This window comes from Athene cunicularia (assembly GCF_003259725.1).
Source record: "Athene cunicularia isolate RWA chromosome 1 unlocalized genomic scaffold, athCun1 chr1_part2, whole genome shotgun sequence".
Taxonomy (NCBI): Eukaryota; Metazoa; Chordata; class Aves; order Strigiformes; family Strigidae; genus Athene; species Athene cunicularia.
The window spans coordinates 75,073,841-75,092,508 of NW_020799092.1; the positions used below are offsets into that span (position 1 = coordinate 75,073,841).

An 18,668-nucleotide genomic window follows, 5' to 3' on the forward strand; every position below is an offset into this window, starting at 1 on the left:
GGCATAGAAAAGGTGACAGGAAAGGTGAGTCATGGAACAACACGTGTAGGGTTGTGTGGGTTGTATATTACCAGAAATCTTTAAATCATGGACAGATATTATTCTGAAAGGTCTGCTACAGCTGAAACAGAATTTCCCACTCCATGCAGAAATTACTAAGTGGGATTCAGAGGTTTATGCTATGCAAGAGGTGAGTGAGTTAGAGGCAACAACGGACCCTTATAGCTAAAGCCTGATTTTGTGATACTACTGAAAATAGGTGTGAATGCAAAATGATACCTCTAACAACAGGTTCATGAGGCCTCAAAATCTAAGTCATAAACTCTCACTGAGCAGAAGATGATAATCAGCACAGCATTCACCCCTCCAGGAGAAAAATGCTTGATGGGAAGAACAAGAAACCTGCCAGCATCCACCTGCCAGAAACCTGTTTGCCTACATCCACTTTATAAGTCAAGAAATTCTTTCTCTCAGCCCCTCTCTCCAAGCACTGTGGAAAGGGGAAGTTGATAAAACCTCCATTGCAACTACAACAGAAAAAGATCAGACAAGAGCCAAAGCAAACAGCAGCTGGCTCAACAAATATGAATTTCAGGTAATGGTCATAAACAACAGGCTGGAACTGTGGATGCTAATAAAGTGAGAGCAAAGGTCAAATCTTGCTTTTTAACAACACATTTTGGTTCAAAACAACAAATAAAGTGAAAGCTTTGTCCACAAAAAAAGAAAAAAAGTTTGATTCTGTGAGTAATGCTGACAACTCTTCCCCTCCCCAGCTGTCCCTCAGTTCCTAGCATGTACAGGAGTGGTGCCTCCAAACAAACCATCAACGAAAAGGCACCTGGGAGACTGAAATTGTTGCCAGTCCTGACAACCAAACTCCCCGTTTAGTGGCATTCCTCAGTCTGTTGATTCGCATCCACCTGTCATCTCATCTCTGATAAACAGATTGTAAACTGGAGTAAAAATAGAGTTTTATTCTTTCTTTGTGTTGTGGGTCATGCAAGGGGGTTCTGGTCTTGGCTTTGACACTTTGGATCTATGGAAGCCAGTTGTAACAGTACTAGATAATGTTTCCTCCTTAATTCCTGGTATGTGCAGAGCCCCTGGAAATCAACAGAACTCACACTGGTATCCAAGCATTGATATTTAGGGAAGAGATTCAGCAGTTACACAGATACCGAGGATATTAATTCATCACAGGTCAAAATGGAGGGAAGGTCAGTCTTGGTGAGGTCATTGCTGGAGCTGGTTTCTTCCCCATCTGCTTGTGTGAGATTTCGGATGCAGCTGTGCAGCCGTGCCGCCGGCATCCACACGGATGTCGATACTGATGCAGACTCTCAGCTCCTCTAAGAAGCATTAGCCCGCCGATAGCTGTAAGTAATAACAATCAGATTCCATGCTTATCACAAGAAAAATCCTGTAATTGTCCTAATAGCTCTATAAACAATTTTTGCCATTATTTATTTCTTTGTTTGCCAGTAACCTGAACACAGATGGCCAGGAAATATTTTTCCATCATGTGACAATTGGTGTCTATTGTCAGCTTGCTTTCTGCACAGTAGAGCAAGATCATTTGTAAAAAGGTGGAGGAAAAAAACTGTCAGAATAACCAAGAATTTTGTATTAAATGTATTCACTTGGACTGGGGGGATGTACTTCTGTGTTCAAACCACCTTGCAACCAGCTACCTCCAAGGCAGAGAAATCTCTGACTGACTCAAGGATTATTTAACTGATTAGACAAAGTGTAAAAAACCTCACAGGAGAAACTAAGAATCATGCCAGGGAGACAAGAGCTGCAGTGCCTGGAGTGTTCCGGGGGTAGGCTGAGGTCTGGGTCACTGCCCTGAGTCAGGATTCAAGCCTGGTGCGGTCACACACCTACTCCTTTATCTATCGTTTTCGCACTGTCTCTGCCACAGGGATATTTTACTTTTGAAACTGGAAGGCAAAGACAGACAGAGATAAAGAAGCTCTTCTCCAGCTTCCTGTGCTCTAATGAGGAATGTGGTTCCCAAATTGTGATGGGCAAATAGCTGAACAGACTCACAACCACCTCACAGTAACCCACGTGTCATTCAGCGCTGAAAATGATCTTGAATTGACAATGGCTATGTAAGTGGCCGTGTTAGAAGGCAAAATCAAAGAGGTAATTTCAAATTCAAGAAATAAATGAATACAGATGTTTGCTAATTATGTAGTTTGGGGATGTTGCACCAATGTTAATCAAACTTCATGGCATTTTAAGACAGTAAATAACGTTCTCCTTATTTCAGAAATGGAAAACTTGCCAGGCTCACAATGATGAGACGGAGGGAAAGAGGTGCTAAAATACACTAGAATATGACGGTGCTTGGACCGGCATTTAAACCTGGTTTTGCACCTTTGAGTGGAACTAAACTGCGCTATAACCATGTTACTGTGAAAACTTGTATAGGAGCCCAAACTGGGATATGCTACACCATGAGAACAGCTGTGTTACGATGATGATCAAGAGGCTAATATATTTTTAAAGGATAGTTCAAATTTTTTCCTTCTTAGAGAAAGGAAAATAATATTTTTTTAAAAAAAATATATATTTTTGGTTAGGGTTTTCTTACTAAAAGTAGAGCTTAAAAAACTTTTTTTTTTCCAATCAAATCCAAATATTGTTACCAATAATGTTTTTATCAACTTTTTTTTTAGAGAAAATATCCACTTTTGGAAAAAGGGTGAATTGAAAATTGAGTAGTTCTAATTTTCGACCAGGAAAAGGCATAACTACTTCACGCAAGGTTAAACAGCAACGCAGAAGTGAGGAGACAGAACTCCTGGCTCCCTGCTGCATGTGACCCTACCACTACATCACGCTTCCTTCCATATATTTACAGTAGTCAGGGATTTCCTATATACAGAGGCAGGACAAAATGAATTTGCACAGAGCTGTTCAAATCAAAAGGTAATGATTACCTGCAATGAGCAAATAGAAAACAGAGCCATTTTTAAAGAAATCTGTCTGTCTCATATATGCTGCTGGGCTGTTGGTGAAATGTTTTTTTAGTTTTTTTTTTTCTCCTTGTAATAAACTTGACTCACTCTTCTCCTATTGCCAATAGATATTTTTGTTAATTTACTAAGAAGTTAATTCTCTGCAATTTTTTGAGACTAACCAGTGTAATAAAGTTGCATAGAAATAATTTCTGGGAAAATATACCATGCTTTTGTCACTTCTTCAGTGTTATATTCACATCCCTCTCAGCAATTTGTGCACATAATGAAGATATTATATGCTGTGAGTTTAAGAAATAGCTGCATAAAAAACCCCTGAACTTGACTGGCAGACTCCATGAAGGTCATAGAGCGAGAGGGACTTCATGTAATTTCACAGTGTACTCAGGCCAAACACCTTATCCTACTGAATTCTGACAGGGGGCCACATCCAAATCCCTTCATCTGAATGCTGCCAAAACTGGGAGGAGGCTGGATGTAAATATAATCTCAACAAGTGGCCTTTGCTGCCTCTTAGCCTTGACTTCAGATATGAGCAGCTTCAAATTTAGGAAATATTCAGAGCTGAATTTGAAGTACATTGGAAATCTGCACCTGAAACCTACTTTGTAATGCTGGAGTCTGACTTTCCTGCTACCAATGAACTGTCTTAGAGCTAAGACAATTCCATCAGCCTGAAAGAACAGGATAATGAAAGGCTAGATCCCCTCCAATGTCAATTAGAAGGGCTTCTATGGTCAAATCATCATTAGAAAGGGAAAGACAGAGGATAAAGCCAGGACTCAGTGTGCAGCATCCTGCATCAGACCTGAAAGACTAACTGGCCTGACTCACAGCTGCTGCCACAGCAGGCAGCAAACAGCTCTGAGATTAAAGGCACAGTACAGAAAAGCAAAAAAAGAAAAAAAAAAAAACCCACAAAACAAAAAAAACCCAAACCAAAACAAAACAAAAAAACCCACCAAAACAGCCAAACCAAACTACAATTTAATCACTGATTTCAGCAATATCCCTCCATATATATCAACAGTGTTTATTTGTTCTTTTATTGAAAGGAAAACTTCGAGGCTTTGTTTCCATATTTTCCCATTTACTCTCCACAGCTGTGTGTGACGTCTAATACACACTACAGGGATACATGAATTATTAAAACCTATCTTTTCAAGAGGGCTGAGGTGCTCTGAAGTACCTGAAAGGGCTGATGTTACAACTTACATTCTTTCAACCATGTATTTAGTTGTGGTATTTATCAAGATTTTTTTCATATACATAACCAGAAATAAATCTTTTTCCAAAAGATTTAGGACTTGCTAAGCTTTCTAATCATAGGGCTGTTTGCCATAGCTGTCAATATCTCTAGTATTATCTGTGGCAAATATTTCTATTTGCCATAGCTGACAATATTTCTCAGCAGGGGATCTGCAAACAGAAGTCTGAAAGGGATTTGCAATACTTGTGCAACAACCTCAAATTCAGGCTCTTTAAATTCTATGAGTCCCTGGATTTCAGCCATTCTGAAAAAGGTCCTAAATACCCAAATATTCATTACAAAATTGTATAGTATTGGCTCCCAGCATGTATGTTCTTGATGTAAATTCATAGAACCAGTCATGAGTGCAGTTAAGACTACACTTAAGTATTTACAGGCTGGGAATCCTGAGGGCTGATATTTTTAATTTCTCAGCAGGACTGTGCCAAGAAAGGTGCAGATCCTGCAGACATTGAATGTACATTTTCTCTTGCTCATATGGATGCTCACATTGTCTTAAAGGGAAGAACATGCAAGACGTGGATCTCAAGACTACAATCTTAACATTGATGACTTCGTATTTTTCAAACTAGCTGATTGATGACAGAATATTTTAATTGGCATATTGTTCATCTGAGGAAAAAAAAAAAAAAAAAGTGATTCTGTAATTCTTTTTTCTTCTTGTCAGTCCTGTAAGAAGAGATGCCTTTTCTCCCCTGAATATAGATTTTTCAAATCACCAGTGACATGCCTCATCAGCTGCAGAGAGAAAAAATAATTTCTTACACAGATCACTCAGAATCACCTGTTAGAGGCAGGCCAGGTGTTCTTTCACTGTTAGAATGACGGCTAAAACTGTTTTTATAATGATACAATACCTCATTTTCTGCCAGTAGCTTTGCCTTGTTATCAATGTTTGAAAAGGTTGTGTTTCTGAGTTTCAGAACTCAGAATAATTTTGAATTTAGTGAGAGGAGATGGAAATACAGATTATGCTTCTAGCTGAAATGTCCCTTCCAAATTTTTTTATTGTCAACAAGTGACCTCTGCCACCATCAGCATCTCCTTCTCCTGTGTCTTGCTCCTTCTAGATAACGAGTGCCCTGAAATGTGCCCTGCCAGCAACCACACACCATAGTTAAAGATTTGTGCTGATTTAATTTGTGAACAAAATCATCTCAAAAACAAGTAAGCAGATGAAAAGAGAAATTATAATGGGAACCAGGATGCAGGTTGCAGTATGGCAGTCACTGCTACCATACAGGAAACCAGCCATATTTTCAAGAGTGTAATATTTTGTGCTTAATTTTAATTGTTTGGCTCAAGATGATTAGAAAGCTTTTACAAATGAGTTGAAGGAATGAGTCTGATATCTGAAATGTAAACCCTGCTCACTTCACTAGTAAGAGTGGTCCTGTTGGCTAACTCCATCAGTTTAAACTAAAACGGTGTTAAAAAAAAATTGAGAGATTTTGACAAGAGTTGGACAGATGGGATAAACCCAGATTTACAGCAATAGAAATCAGGAGGCTATGACTCACCTGGAACGGAAAAAAAAAAAATGTAAGGAAAAAATGCATCTTCCAGATGCATTCAAATCCCTAAGAAGATCACTCCTTTCCACTCATAAAAGTGAGAGTTTATAATGTGTTTCAGTCCTACAGAAACTGCCACTATCGAAATTATGGTAATGAAGAAACTCACAATAACACTGTCATGGTTTAACCCCAACCGTCAACTAAGGCCCACACAGCCGCTCACTCACTCCTCCCTGGTGGGATGGGGGAGAGAATCTGAAGAGTAAAAATAAGAAAACTCATGGGTTGAGGTGAAGACAATTTAATAAGTAAAGCAAAACCTGCACATGCTAACAAAGCAAAACAAGGAATTCATTCACCACTTGCCATTGGCAGGCGGGTGCTCAGCCATCTCCAAGAAAGCAGAGCTCCATCACACCTAACTGTTACTTGGGAAGTTAACACTCATTACCAACGGTTACTTGGGAAGACAAACGCCATCACTCTGTATGTCCCCCAATTCCTTCTTATTCCCCCAGCTTTATATGCTGAGCATGACATCATATGGTATGGAATGTCCCTTTGGTCAGCTGGGATCAGCTGTCCCAGCTGTGTTCCCCCCCAGCTTCTTATGCCCCCCCAGCCCACCTGATGGTGGGGTGGTGCGAGGAGAAGCAAAGGCCTTGACTCTGCGTGAGCACTGCTCAGCTAAAACATCCACATAACCAACACTGTTTCCAGCAGAAATCCAAAACATAGCCTCATACTAGCTACTGTGAAGAAAATTAACTCTATCCCAGCCAAAACCATCACAGACACAAATAATTTTCATCCCTGAAGCAAAGTTTTCTTCCTGGATGTGATTCCACTTCCGCTGCAGACAGCATGCTGACATTTCCTAACGGATTAGCACATCATTCTGCATCACATCAGATATACCACAGCAGTATAACCTCTGATTTGATATCAATGTGACTTGCATGAACACTGCAGCTGTGTCGGCCCCAGGTGAGCAGATATGTTTGTTAATGCCTAAGAGGAGAAAGCTGTCCAGTAACTTGGACTTGGAGAGGCAGTGGGAATCTCAGCCAATGGAAAAATCCTGATAATAAAGTCCAGGATTTATTAGTTCAACCCCTTTTTGAGGTGGTTTCAAGCTTAGTCCTGCAGCTCTGAGCTCCCCTGTACCCCAGGCTCTGGGAAGGCATTTTAGCATCTTGAGCTGAGCCCACGGAAGGGTGGGTGGTGACTGCACGCCTTTCACTCTAAAGATGAGTTCCCAAATTTCTAAAAACATACAGCACTGAACTTGAAAAACTACAACCAAAACCCTATAGGGCCAAAGTGCTCCACAGGGAAGCACAGCCGTGTACCCCACCTGCAGATACCGACCAGGCTGGGGACTAGAGGATAAGCCACGATTAGGACAGTCTCCAGGCAGTATGTCACCTAGATGACTGGGACAGGACAGGTGAGGTTGCAGTACGTCTTCGGTCAACAGATGTCTAAAGTTGTTTTCATCTCACAGGGCTAGAACAGCCCAGAGGTTGCTATCAGCAACCAAAGTGGATAAATCAGCACTCCAGGAACAAGGAATTTCTCTTGCAGCCTGAAGTCATTTGCACAACCCTTTTCCTGAGCTGGGAGACCATTCATGGTGCACAAACAAAAGGCAGGACCAAGATACATTAAAGAGCTGAGAGGCTTTCTATTGCTGCAAGTTGAATTCACAGTCCAGTTTCTCATCTGACAAATAAATAGCTGTCAGCTACAGACACTTGAGGGCAGATTCGTTGCGGAAGATCACAACGTGCTGTACCATCAACTGTGATCCTGGAAGATATAAACACAAAGAATCAATTTCTCACTCCTTTTTCGAAATGTGACTGTCTGTAAACACTGATTCTAAACGCCTTTTCTGTGAGATCCATGTCTTCATCCTTTCCCTCCACTACATAAGAGTATCCAAGATGCAACAAAGAGCAAAGCTGGTCATATGGTAAAGGTGGGATGTACAATGCATGATGATGGCATATGGGCTGTTCTTGTTATGTCAGAACACAATCTAAAATCTGAGGTTTGCCGTAAACCAGAAAAGACAGACAGACAGATATTCTGCATCTGCAGAGAACAACCTTCCTACTCATTCACCTCCACAGTCACATCTTCAGTTGGTCTACATCTGCACGGCTACACTGACTCCATGGCAGTGGAGTGGGTTTACAGAAGGTAGTTACTCATCCTGAGAAAGGTAAGGGTTGTTGGGACCATGGAGGAACAAGTCCATCTATGGCCTCAAGAACTGGATGTATCCTTCTGACTTCTGAAGAAACTGCTAAAGCAAAGGGCTTAATGATGAAAGGGAAAAATTAGGCACAAAACATTGAATTAAGTGTGAGGAAAAGGCCTGTTGCATCATATAGTCCTCCTACCAAGGCAGGATAGGTACCAAAAGCAATTAGTTTTCCAGAAAATTCATTTCACCTTTCCTTCAGAGGCAGAGAGCAGACAGTGGAGTGCAGACCAAGGGGCTGAACAGCTTCCAACCACCAGCAAAGGATTTAGATCTCGCGGTTCTTGAACAATCCTTTAAATGCCCGGGAACACAGACCTTCAGCCATGGGATTCTGGAGGCTGTGCTATGGACACAAGAGAGGGGCTCCTGAAAATGCAGATGTGGAACCCAGTCTGCATTTTCATGTTGGGCTCAGGGCTCCCACTGGTGACTGAGGCTACTGATGGCAGTTTCACCGGTGGAACAAATGCAGGAACTGTCCCCTCAGCGAGCAGCTTTAAATTAACCTGATTATTTCATCTTAGCTCTTTGACAAATGAGTCTGATTTATTTAGCTCATTTGAAACAAGTTCATTTTAATGAAGTTATTTATATAGCTCCTTGATGCCATTAGCCAGATTACATGCTGTCCAAAGGGCATAATGCATGATCTCATTTCCAACTTAAACCCTTTCTATTTCTTTCATCCTCTAACTTAAGTAGCAGTTCAGAACATATGTTCTTCTGTTTTCTCTCTAGATGGCAAAAAGTCGTTTGACAGCTGCCAGGTAGTATTATCAACTCATTTAGTCACTTTTTCTCTAGCCTAGGAAATCAGATTAGAATATGAAACCTATTTCTGCTAAATCACATGGAAATAAAGGCCTGCTTAAGGTCCAGAAACACATCACTCTGTCACTTTTGGAAATGGATAGTGTGATCCTGGCCACTGCCCTGTAAATTGACAAATTAGATTTACTGCTCTGATTGCTTCTTAAGATTATTCTTCAGGAATGTGATAGGGAACAATAGATCAATTGTGGCTCAGATTTCAAGTCCTACCCAGCAGTGAATTTTCCAAGAGACAAACTTCTTGCACTTGTACTCAACCTCCCCAACATGGGCACTTCACCACAAAACTGGACACTAGTACTGGATACAACTTTACACTGAGACTTCCATTCTTTGTGACTTCAGTTGGAATTGCAATCGGCAAGGTAAACGTATCTGAAGAACTCAGTCATGCAGGACTGGACTAAGTTATTAATGTCATTTATGAAGTGTTGAGTTTAAAAACTACTACCTGACTCCCAGACATGCTTAAATGTCAGAGGCCTCTCCCTGGTCCTTCTGATGTAAATGCAGATGTTTCTCGAGATGTTGCAGCAGAGAGAAAAATGCCTCTGGAGATTTCTGAAGGATGACCTTGTCTGCCTAAACAAGCCTCTGTCTCTTCTTGACTGTGAGGCACCCACAGGAAATGTCAGACACCTACATTCTAAGAGGACCCATCCCCCTGGCCATCACCACAGAACAGGTCCCTAATGGACTGTTTTCTTATTAAAAGAGAAGAACGTGAGAGGAGCACCAGTGTGCACTTTTTTTTGCATCAGAGCTTCTGGCACGATCCCTTCCCCAGGAGCTGGCAGGCTTCTGTCCAGGCTCCTCCTCAGTGTGGGGCATGGGTCCATGGGCATGTTCTCAGCGGTGAAGCCATCTAAAGAGGTTTCTAAGGTACTCCCCCTGCGACCACTTCTGCTCACATGTCCTGCAGCCTCCTCCTGTGGCTTTGTAACAGCTTTGTGTGTTTGTGCTGTAAACTGGGTCACTGAAAAGATCCAGGGCAAAGCAGAAAAACAACAAAAAATACCTATTTTAGACATCTTCCTTAACCCAGATCATTTCAGTCATGTTGCATTCTGGCAGGGATGGTGATAGGGGAGGGGGAGGGGGGGAGGGATGCAGCTGCTCCCTCTCTTTTAAACAGAGCCAGATGATGAGCCCAGGGTAGGAAGGCTGATGCTCAGCTGGGCAGGAAAAAATGTGGGTCTCACACCCAGCTCCCTGGAGTGTGTAGGACTTCTACGTTACACTCTCACTAGAGAGATCTGAGGCTAATGACAGAAACCCTTGTTTGGCTCCGAGTGTGCTGGCTGCCAGAATAGGGTCCTTCTCTTTCTTGGTGCTTCTGGCATTTTCAGCAACTCTCCAAGAATATGGGTGTAGGGCTTCAGGGACATCTCAAGCAAAGCAAGGAAACACGTGAAGGGTTCAAGCACCTCTTGGACAGCAGTTCAAGAAAGCAGATGAAGTCTGTCACTGATTTTTCAGCAGCTTTTTAGACCTTTAAATTTAGAGTTTAAATAGACTGGTCCCACCCTTCACTAATTCCTCCAAATATCCTTTCTTTTCAATACGAACGGGTTCAGGGTTGGGTGGGTTTTTTTTGTTTCCCAGAAAGAAACCACAGAGAGAAAACTTTAATCACACTGTGTATTGCAAGAAAAACAGTCAGCAATGGGCCGCAGCAAGTGAGATTAAAAAAAAAAAACAAAAAACAAACAAAAAAAAACCAAACCCAAAACATTAAAAACTGGGGCAGAAGTGACCCTCAGAGGGTTTAGGTTGTGTCCCTGATGTATCTACTGACAGCAACTCCAGACTACTATTAAGGGAAGACTGAAAGACGAGCATGGGCCCAAAAGGTAGGTTTCATAAACAGAATAAAATCTTACATTGAGGGGAATAATGTCATAAATAGCTTTTCTTCCAACAGAGAGATCTGGGTTTGGAGTTAAGTTCTGCCTGCCAGCTCTGTGCTAATCCAAAGAGACAAAAATAAAACTGGCCAACCTGCTTACATAGTCGAAGTTGGAAGGAGAACAACAAAAAGGAGTAGAATTTCATTTCGTAGTAAAACAAATTTAGGAACAAACCAGAATGAAAATACAAAGTAGATGTTTCTTGCTCACGTCCCCTCTGAGTTGAAGAAGCTGCTTCCCAGCTCCTGTATATGTCGCAGCACCATCTGCCAGCAGAGAGTAGAACTGCATGATAAATGGTACATTGTGCCTGAAGAAAACACTTTGTGTCCTTCAAATGCACGGGAGCTTTGTCACTGCTTTCATGGTAACCAGCATTTGGTAGACACTGCCAAAAGGCTGAACCTACATGAAAGCTAAATCAACCTGCAGCTCCAAAACAGGACGCATTTTTCCAGTGTGGAATACATCACTCTTCTCCCACAGCTCCTCAGAGAGTTCAAGACCATGACCATATAGATTCAATTACTGGAATTTCATGGGTGACATAGGCCAAGCAACCAGCTCTTGTCCCTCACGTTGTCCCTCCCTCGCCTGCACAGCTGCTGCTCCCCTGCACACCCATAGCCCCTGCACACGATCTGGGTACGATGCCATGCAGAAAGCACCTGTCCACTTTCATCTGTTCCTCTTAGAGCAAGAACTAGATTTTGCCACCCTCTCCTCATGCCTCCCCCTGCCATCAGAGCCTTTGGTTTCGGTGGCACACAGTAAGTCGCTTCCCAGCTGGGATCCATCTGCTCCTCCCATCTGCTCTGTCCTTTTCTCTCCCTTCTATTCTGCCAACGATTCTGTGAAGCCTCATTCCTTCTCCTCTTCTGCTGTCCATACACCCATCTTACAGAAACCAGTTCCTACTCCCTGTTCAGCTGGATATCCCCTCCAGCCACCAAATCCTTTATGGATACTGTGAACTGCACAGCTCCCCTCCTGCTGTACTCAGCAGTAAGGACAACGCATCATCCTGATGCCACGGGCAGCTCGGACCCATGTAGACCTTGATGGCAGCTTGCCCTCTTCTCACTGTCTCTGGGACTCTGTTCCTTTTTCTTCATATTTAGCTATACCAACACAAACATTGCTAGCCTTGGGTTAGGTTCAGTGGGATCACTATTGCTATGGCCCCAGTCTGTGGGGAGAGCTGGGCACCTCTAGATGGCAACCCAAGTGATAAGTGTGCTTGCCCGTGCAGCCTAGGCTGACTATGATTGTAATTTAGGTGTCTCAGTAGAGGTTTCAGGGGAAAAAAAAAAAAAAAAAAAAAAAAAAAAAAAAAAAAAAAAAAAAAAAAAAAGTCCTCCTTCCCAGCTCCACAGATTGTGTAGCAAGAGTCCTGAATACATGAACATTCTCTAATATTTTCCAGGACTCTGGCAGAGGAGGATAAGTGGCACACTAGACCTTCAAAACATCACCAGAGGCTTTCAAGGTGCATCAATCCATTACAGCCTCACTCACGTACAAGTGGGGAGATAGATGAGATTGTCACCAAAGACAGAGTCTCAAAATGAGTAAACACTCTATAGGATTCTTCCTAGGTCAGGCCCCAAGGTAATATTTTTGCTTACAGGAGCTTCATTCTGCAGTGGAGAAGCCACACAAGCTCACACTATGCTCTGCTATGCTTTCTCTGCCATCTCTTCTCTTTCATGGCAGCTCTTCAGAGCCTGAGCAATCCTTCATAGCCAGCACCTACCAAACTGTGAGCATATAAATGAACAAGTGTTATATAAATACTAGATTGTTTATAGATAAAAATATTTTTTCCTATAAGTCATGAATATATTTGCTATATCCATATGTAATTAGATACACATCTATACAGATAGAAATCTATGTAAATATGACTAATCTCATAAATAAACAAGAATCAGACTGTTTGCAGATAGTGCAGTGAGGAGAGGTGTCTTTCCCTCTGGATTTGCGTCCTCCAGCCTGTGCCAACCACCTCCACTCAAAAATTCCCTGTCCTAGAGAGTAACACCTCTGTGTCTGGGACAGCAAGATAGAGTTCCTCAGGGAAGGATGCAAAATCCCACATACAAAGGCTTAGTCAGGGGATAATCTGCAAGTCCAGCTCTTCTCTGTGGACTTGCCTTTTGCTTGGAGCAAACTTTTATGCCTGACATGAAGATGCGGTTTTGGAATGTGAATCCTGAACCATTGGTCAGCGTCCTGACACCTGTCAGAGCGACGGGGAATGGATGCAGTTACAGAAGCAGACACCTTGTGGGTCAAATTAGTAGTTCAGCTCTACCAGCCCAAAGTGACAGAGGGAGAGTCTCACACTAAGTGGGCACAACAGATCAATACATGCAGCCAAAGGAGGAGAACCCCTGGACCTGTGGATTGCAATGAGCTGGGGAAAAAGGCACAGTTTGTGACAGCATCTTTCCATGAAACCGCAGAAAAGAACAGTCAACCAGTCCAGGGTCTGAACTAGTACCAGTGCACCAGACTGCACTAAGCAAGGCACATCTTATCTACCAAGTCAGAGCAGAATGACCATTCCCCTCCGAGCAAAGCTCCTTCTGATGTCAGTGCAGAGACATACAGCCGAAGACCTCTCTGGTAAGATCCAGTCCACTTAAATTAGTAGATCCTTCTGCATTTAATCCTTTTATGTATAACATGAACTTCCATAAGTCAAAACTCTTGAGATCTCCATCCTTTCTGCAGTATAGGAAGTGGAAAGCCACCTTGCCTCAGAAGCCAGTGGCACAATGGGCAGGGTTTGGGCAGCCTGGGTCTGCAGGTGCCCTGCATGGGAGGAGGCCATGGCGTGCACTGGGCAACTCACAGCTGCTCCAGCCAGCTCTGAAGCAACTGCAAATGAGCCACTGTGTGCCAAAACACCTGTCGGTCAGTGGAGTGCTCAGGCAGATTTAAGAAAGCGAGGCAGCTGCAAAAGCAGGAGATGTAGGTAAAGAGACAAGCGAAGGGAGAGACAGCTGAGGAGACGTGTGGCTGGAGACATGTTCTTGGAAGGAGATGCTCCATGACAAAGAGGTACACTCCTGATGGGCTGCAGTCATGGGCAACCCATGCTGGGGCGGGGACACCCTTGAGGGACTGCAGCGTGTCAGAAATCCAGGCTCAAGCAGAGGAAAATCAAAGCAAAGGGCAGCAGAAAGAAACTGTTCCACATCCAATAAGAGCCTGCTGCATTGTCACCTTACCAGATGCACTGGGATGGCCTAAGTGTAAACCTGCCGGGTACCTAAGGGAAGTTCAGCCTGCAGAAGGGGGAGAAAATGTATTTACTTAAGTGGTTTTTTTTATTGTTTATGTTCTTTTTTGGTATCCAAATAAATGATCACAAGTTGGTGCTAACTGGTAATAAATTAAATAAAGTAAAAACTCCTCCAAATTCAAGACTCTTTTTTTTCCCACAACAGGTAGGTCCTCTGAAGTTCCAGGGAATGGTTCTGTACCCATCTGCTGCAGGAGAGAGCTTATCTATTGAGATGTGGGTGCTCTCTACACGAAAGGAAATGAGAAGCTTCACCCCAAATGTTTGTCTCAAAGCATGTCTCAGTGGAGCTGACAACGGGAGGTGGGTGTTCATCTCAGAAAAAAATACTTCACATATCCCTGAGAAACTAAAGTAAGGAGCCTAAAGAACTTCCTGGACTGGGGTGTTCTAAAAGGTTAGGTCGATTGAAGCGTTAGTAGCTTGGACTGCCTGCTGGGATCTGCAGGACTTCAACGTTTAAAGCAATTTAGGTAGGTTTTAGGTCTGTGGATCCCAGACAGTTAACATGACAAAGACAGAAATAAGAGTTGTGCAAAATACCTCCTGCACCTCTGCTGATTGCTCTGACTTGGCATCAGGGAGATCCCTATGATATTCCACCCATGCTATTAAAACCTGCCCACTCCTGCAAGTGCTCCACCAGCCTTTACTGCCCCCGGGCCCTTAGCTGCTCACCTCCTGGGATGCGTCTCCCTAAGCCGAGAAGCAGAAGGCAGTAAGCGATGTGTTCGTACCCCAGCCCATGTATCTGATAATATAACCAAGATATATGATTCTCTCTTCCAGCTACATCAGAATCTGCTCCAGGGCTTCCTATATGGATTACTACTCCTCTCTGTCACCCGCTTCATATTGACACCATGCACACTCTCATGGGTCAGATCAAAAGAAAGCTACTAAGGCCAGCCACACTGCTTGTCATCTTGGACATCATCCACCCTGCCCACCTCCCAGCTTTCAATACATGTAATTCAAGGTCTTCCTAACTTCTACTTTTTGCTTTTCTTCTCTTGAATTTTACAGATTCAAACTTCTTTTTTTTTCTATTCAGAAAAACGATCTACACCAAGCTTTCAGTCTGCTATACTTCCTGTCACTGTCCTGTCCATGTAATCAGATTTAGGATTATTAAGGATTTATGCTTTGCCTTCAGGATTTATTGAGCACCATGGTGAGTCATCAGCATGTTGATGATCCTCCATCTCACGTCTTCTTCTTATCAAGCAGTGCCACAGTCTCACTTTTCCCCTAATGCCTGATGGAGGAATGAGCATACTATACCTACAGAGCAATGCTAATTTAGCTTTAACTTCACCGCAGCAAAGGGAGCAAAGTCTCCGAGATGCAACTGGTGGGTCCGGTAGAGACACCTGGTGGCCACCAGGAACATAGGTCCTCTGGAAGAAAACACTATGGGTGGGTAAAAAACTAACTGCGACTTTTAAAAGGGGATTGTTAGGTCCACAGCAAACTCTGTGTTTGATTCTTTCATCCACCTAAGTAGGTATATATGCATGTAACTATTCCCTTAATACGAGGCAACTCAGGACGCATGGATCTCATTTGCTCCACAGAACAAGAGTCTGTTACAGCGTAAGATTTCATCCTGCTCATGAAATATCTGAGAACTCCAGTCATCGCTTTTTCTACATATACCTTGAATTTGATATAACATAAATGTTCCCGGGTGTGGTTATACCATGTATCTGTGAGGAAAGTGATATTATTTCCATTTCACATTCAGAGAATGGGGCACAAACAGAGGTCATTAATCCAAAAAGCGTGCAAAGTCTTGCAGATCTGTGACTAAAGCACAGGACGGTAGCATACAGTTCCTGGTGCCCCAGTCCACAAAGTGCTGCAGCGTGATCTGGCAGCAGCAGCTTATCATCTTCATATCTCGCTATGACACATCCCAGAACAATGCCACTATTGTCCTGGTTTCAGCTGGGATAGAGTTAATTTTCCCCCTAGTAGCTGGTACAGTGCTGTGTTTTGGGTTTAGTGTGAGAATAATGTTGGTAACACTGATGTTTTAGTTGTTGCTATGTAGTGCTTATCCTAAGTTAAAGATTTTTCCCAGTCTCTTCCAGAGAGGGATGCACGAGAAGCTGGGGGGGAGCATGGCCAGCACAGCTGATCTGAACTAGACAAAGGCATATTCCATACCATGAGACATCATGCTCAGTATATAAACTGGGGGCAGTTGGCTGGGAGGAGCGGATCGCTGCTCAGGATCGATCAGTGGGTGGTGAGCAATTACATATGGGTTTTATTTCTCTCTTTTTCTTATATCCCTTTTCATTATTATTATTATTATTATTATTATTATTATTATTATTATTATTATAGTTTAGTTTAGTTATTAAACTGTTCTTATCTCAACCCACAAGTTCTATTTTTTTTTTCCAATTCACCTCCCCACCCCACTGGGAGGGGGGAGGACCGAGTCAGTGTGTGATGCTTAGTTGCTGGCTGGGGTTAAACCATGACTACTATGTAAAAGAAGGTACAGATTCTGTAGTTAAAATACTGTTTTCTACAAGGTACATCCAGATAAATATGATACAAAGAGAATAAGGAGAAAGACTTTATACCCAGTATGAAAAATGCTCATAACTGAGGGGATTTTAAAGCAAGCCCAGAGCTGCCTTGAAAACAAAACAAACAAACAAACAAACAAACAAACAACAATGCAGAGATGTACTTTGAAGAAGGGAAACATAGGGTCCGTGCTTCATCTGCTGCAAAAACTGGGGGGAAAAAATCAGGGAGCTTCAAGAGATCATGGCCTGGTGAGTCCAAGAGATGCATGTAACCCTAGAAAAGCAAATTGTACTTCTACTTTGGCCAAGGAATTCCCAAGAGCAGTGGGCACTTATAACAAACTTTTCCCTGGAAGTCAACTACTGGACATGGAATTTGAGACCCCTGAGGTTTGAGGACCAGAAAGACAAAGTCAGACAGACAACAGCGTTAATGTAATTGTGCTTTGAACAAAACAGATGTTATAAATCCTGCTTTTAGCTCTTATCACAGTCACCTTCTCCTTGTCTCTAGCCATGCATTTCATCCCCATGCCTTCACCACCCTGATTTTATGTGCAATGTCTCCTCTCTACCTCACCTTGTCTCCTCATTACAATTCTGAGTCTTAACCCCCTGTTTCCACATTCCAGCTACAAGCCTTTGTTTTACAGGTGCAAATTCCCAGGTTTTCTTCATGACTCTGTTTGATCTTGATAAGAGACAATAAAACCGAGCATTGCTATGTTCCCTGGGAAGAGCCATGTAGGAAGGACCCTGTTCACCCTGGTATGTTGAAGCTGTAGCATGATCAGGGCAAACAGAGAAACCCAAACCCTTATGGATAAGATGTGGTGGTTTAACCATAGTCATCCAGTCCCACCAGAGACGTCCTGGACTAGATGCAGCACCTGTCCTGCCTTGCCTCCCTCTAGTTGATGCTTCAGAAGTGCACAGGGCTCCCGGGTCATGCTGACCTGTCCCCCGCAGGCATCTTCGATGCTTTTGGGTTTTTAAGGTGTTGAAAGGCACCAGATGCTTAGGGCAACTGAAGCTTGCCTGGCAGATTCCACAAGTCCAGGATGCCTACAGCCTGTGAGGAAGGTTTATGGAAAAGGTGTTGACAGGGAATGAATGAGGCCACCCCTCGATGACTGTGTTCAGTTTTGGGCCCCTCTCTACAAAAAGGACATTGAATGACTCAAGCATGTCCAGAGAAGGGAACGGAGCTGGTGCAGGGTCTGGAGCACAGGTCGTACGGGGAGCGGCTGAGGGAACTGGGGGGGTTTAGTCTGGAGAAGAGGAGGCTGAGGGGAGACCTCATCGCCCTCTACAGCTCCCTGACAGGAGGGTGCAGAGAGCTGGGGATGAGTCTCTTTAACCAAGTAACAAGCGATAGGACAAGAGGGAATGGCCTCAAGTTGCTCCAGGGAAGGTTTAGACTGGATATCAGGAAGCATTTCTTTCCAGAAGGGGTTGTTAGGTGTTGGAATGGGCTGCCCAGGGAGGTGGTGGAGTCCCCATCCCTGGAGGTGTTTAAGAGTCGTGTCGACATAGCGCTGAGGGACCTGGTGTAGTTGGGAACTGTCAAGTGTCTGGTTAATGGTTGGACTGGATGATCTTCAAGGCCCTTTCCAACCTAGATGATTCTGTAAGCGAAGTAGCCAAAAACAGACTTTGTGGTAGAAGCATCATGAGGATTTTACACACAAAAACACAGGCAGGGGACTCCGGTCACCGTCTTGCCTTGATCCAGACAGTCTGTCTGTGAGCGGGCTCAGCGGGTGACATTTTCTTGCCAAGGGTCAGCGTGCCTGCAGGTACCCGCTCCATGAGGCGGCGAGCGCCACAAGCCGCACACCGCTAGGTAAGCGCTGCCCTCCTCTCATTTTTAAGGCTCAATTTTGATAACACGCCATTATTTTCCCCCGGGTCATCAGGCGGGAGGGAGAGGAAGAGCGAGGCAGGAAGGACGCGTGGCTGCAGAGCGCGGGTTTCCCTGCGGGCCGGGCGCGGGGCCCCGTCCCGCCT

The 18,668-nt window shown here is 43.5% G+C and overlaps 1 protein-coding gene across 3 annotated transcripts in view; it reads left to right on the top strand.

The window, feature by feature from the left end:
• Window positions 1-1,811: 1,811 nt before the first annotated feature.
• Window positions 1,812-18,668, top strand: part of DMTF1 (cyclin D binding myb like transcription factor 1) — a 48,721-nt gene continuing 31,864 nt past the window's right edge. For 2 of the 3 annotated variants that reach the window (XM_026862282.1, XM_026862298.1), the window contains exons 1-2: window positions 1,812-1,815; window positions 13,117-13,122. The gene's annotated coding sequence lies outside the window, so the exon portion shown is untranslated. Of the gene's footprint in view, window positions 1,816-13,116; window positions 13,123-18,485; window positions 18,505-18,668 lie in introns of those variants that run through there. The other variant, XM_026862290.1, reaches the window with a different exon arrangement.